The sequence below is a fragment of the Apodemus sylvaticus genome, chromosome 7, assembly GCF_947179515.1.
Source record: "Apodemus sylvaticus chromosome 7, mApoSyl1.1, whole genome shotgun sequence".
Classification (NCBI taxonomy): domain Eukaryota; kingdom Metazoa; phylum Chordata; class Mammalia; order Rodentia; family Muridae; genus Apodemus; species Apodemus sylvaticus.
In genome coordinates, this window is record NC_067478.1 from 114,066,895 (window position 1) to 114,070,054 (window position 3,160).

The following is a 3,160-nucleotide window of genomic DNA, read 5'->3' on the forward strand; positions in this document are numbered from 1 at the left end:
CAGACACACTGAAACTAATAGAAAAGAAACTGCGGAAGACCCTTAAGGACATAGGTACAGGGGGAAAACTTCCTGAACAGAACACAAATAGCTTATGCTCTAAGTTCAAGAACTGACAAATGGGACCTCATAAAATTACAAAGTTTCTATAAGACAAAGGACACCATCAAAAGGACAAATCAGCAACCAACAAATTGGGAAAAGATCTTCACCAACCCTTCATCTGATAGAAAGCTAATATCCAATATATACAAAAAAAAAAAAAAAAAAAAAAACTCAAGGAGTTAGACCCCAGGAAACCAAAAAATGCTATTAAAAAATGGGATACAGAGCTAATCAAAGAATTTTCACCTGAAGAACTTTGGATGGCTGAGAAGCATATTAAAAAATGTTCAACATCATTATTCATTAGGGAAATGCAAATCAAAACAACCCTGAGATTTCACCTCACACCAGTCAGCATGGCTAAGATTAAAAACTCAGGAGACAGCAGGTGTTGGCAAGGATGTGGAGATAGAGGATCACTCCTCCACTGCTGGTGGGGTTGCTAGCTGGTACAACCAATCTGGAAATCAGTCTGGCGATTCCTCAGAAAACTGGGCATGTCAGTTCCTGATGAGCCTGCTATACCACTCCTGTGCATATACCCAGAGGATTCCCCAGCATGTAATAAGGGTACATGCTCCACTATGTTCCTAGCAGCCCTATTTGTAATAGCCAGAAGCTGGAAAGAACCCAGATGTCCCTCAATGGAGGAATGGATACAAAAAATGTGGTATATATACACAATGGAGACCTATTCAACCATTAGAAACAATCAATTCATGAAATTCTTAGACAAATGAATGGAGCTGGAGAACATCATACTATGTGAGGTAACCCAATCTCAAAAGATCACTCATGGTATGCACTCACTGGTAAGTGGATATTAGTCTAGAAACTTGGAATACCCAAGACATAATCCACATATCAAATGATGTCCAAGAAGAACAGATGAGTGGCCCCTGGTTCTAGAAAGGCTCACTGCAGTAGTGTAGGGTAATACCAGAACAGGGAAGTGGGAAGGGGTGGATGGGGGAATAGGGGGTGGGAAGAGTGCTTATGGGACTTTCCGGGATTTGGGAGCCAGGAAAGGGGAAATCATTTGAAATGTAAATAAAAAATAAATCAAAACTTCGAAAAAGTAATGGAGAAGAAACTCAGATAAAAAAACAAAAAATATTCTCAGAAACTTATAGAGAGTAAAAACTCTTTTGTCCTAATTTAGAAAAAAAAAAAAAACCAGATATTTACCTGGAGAAAAGAAGCATGCAAAATATCAAGGTAAGATCAGAAAGCAAAATTTTTCCATGAAAGCTAATCATTAAAAATGTAGAACAAAGTAAGAATGTTAAATGTTAAAAGGTGAAAGGCAAAGATACCAAGTGAAATAAAGGCAGGTTCCTTAGAACAATATCTGAAACCATTAAAGCAATTCAGAGTAATCCTACAGTCAACGTCTACATAATTGGAAAGAAATTCAAAGCATTTACACTAAAATCAGGAACAAGAAAAATATGTCCACTCCTGAAACTTATTTAATATAGTACTTGATTTCTTCAAACAATAAGATAACTGAAGGAGATAAATTAAGAATATATAGGAAAGGAAGAAGTCAAAATGTCTTTTATTTGAATGACTTAAGATTTCACATAATAAAAAACATACCACCAGAAATTCCCTGCAATTTTGAATTCATTAAACAACAACAACAACAAAAAACCTGCTGGTAGTATCAAGATCCTAGATTTCAAGTTAAATTAAAGGTCTAAAATATAAAAGCAAAGTCATTTTAATGTAATTAAAGTGAGGTCTCACTTATGCATCTGTATACAGCCACCTGATTCTTGAATTTTGAACACCTCATGCTAGTAAAATACAAAAATGAAAATTGATCTTTGACACTCCCTCTCCTGCAGCTAGTAAATATTAACAGCTGCTAGTGGTGAGATGCCATTTCATCCCCACCTTTCACCACTCCATGATAGATTTTCTCTTGCTTAAGCTTGTATATACTTCTTGAATTCTCTCAGAATTATTGTGAATTTAGATCTGTACATATCCTCAAATTACTGGCCTCATTAATAGGGTCAAGAATTTATGCTATCTCGCAGAATAGGAATTACTTCTTATGACAATGTAAATGGGTACTCTCATATTATTCATGGTATTACACCAACGAGCAATTGGTCAAGAAAGTAATGTTATAGATTGTAAAGTTTACACCTGGATCAGGTTGATGACCAACTCTGCACCCAGTGATCTAAATATTATGTTACAGAACTATAAACTCTAGTCAGTAGGAAAGAATATTTCAGGTCAATAACAATTGCAATCTCCATGTTTTGTGATTTTAGAATTTGGTGCCTTCATAAATAGGGGTTTACTGTCAAGTTCTGAAGGGTAAATAAGATTAGTTAGCAATAACCTATAATTTTTTTGGGTGTGGGATAAAAATTGTTAATATCTCACAAAAGGTTAACTTAATACCATTCCATTTTGACAAGAGCTCAAATTATCTCTTACTTTGTCTTAATGATTATTCAAATAAGAAGAAATTTAAGTGTAGAATTGATTTACATTTCAGTGATGGCTAATGAGATTAAATCGTTTTTCCACACATATATTTTTTTCTCATGAAATTTATTAGTTCATTATGTTACCCAATTTTTGGTGGTTATTTTTTTAAATTAGTAGTTTTTTCTTTGTATATTCTACACATTTGTCTGCTGTCAGCTGAATAGTGGGCAAAAATGTTAATTTTACATAGTCTCATTTAAGATTTGTCATTATTTTCTGACCTACAGGATTCTTATTCAGAAAGTTACTAACAACCCTAGGATCTTTTTCTTGTATGGAAAACTTTTCCCATGCAATATATTTGATCATGTTTCCCTTGCCAAATTGTACAAGATCCTCTACACTTACCTGTCCATAGAATTTTATGTTCTTTATTTAAAACTGTCTTTTAAAACAAAAACAAACAAATGCAGTACATTTTTAAAATCTTAAAAAAAATAAAACTATATTTATTAAATCAAATTTTGTATAAAAAATGCCCCAAAAAAGATTGTGAGAGATTAGCCTACTAAAATAGTATTTATTTCAAGTTGGCCAACTA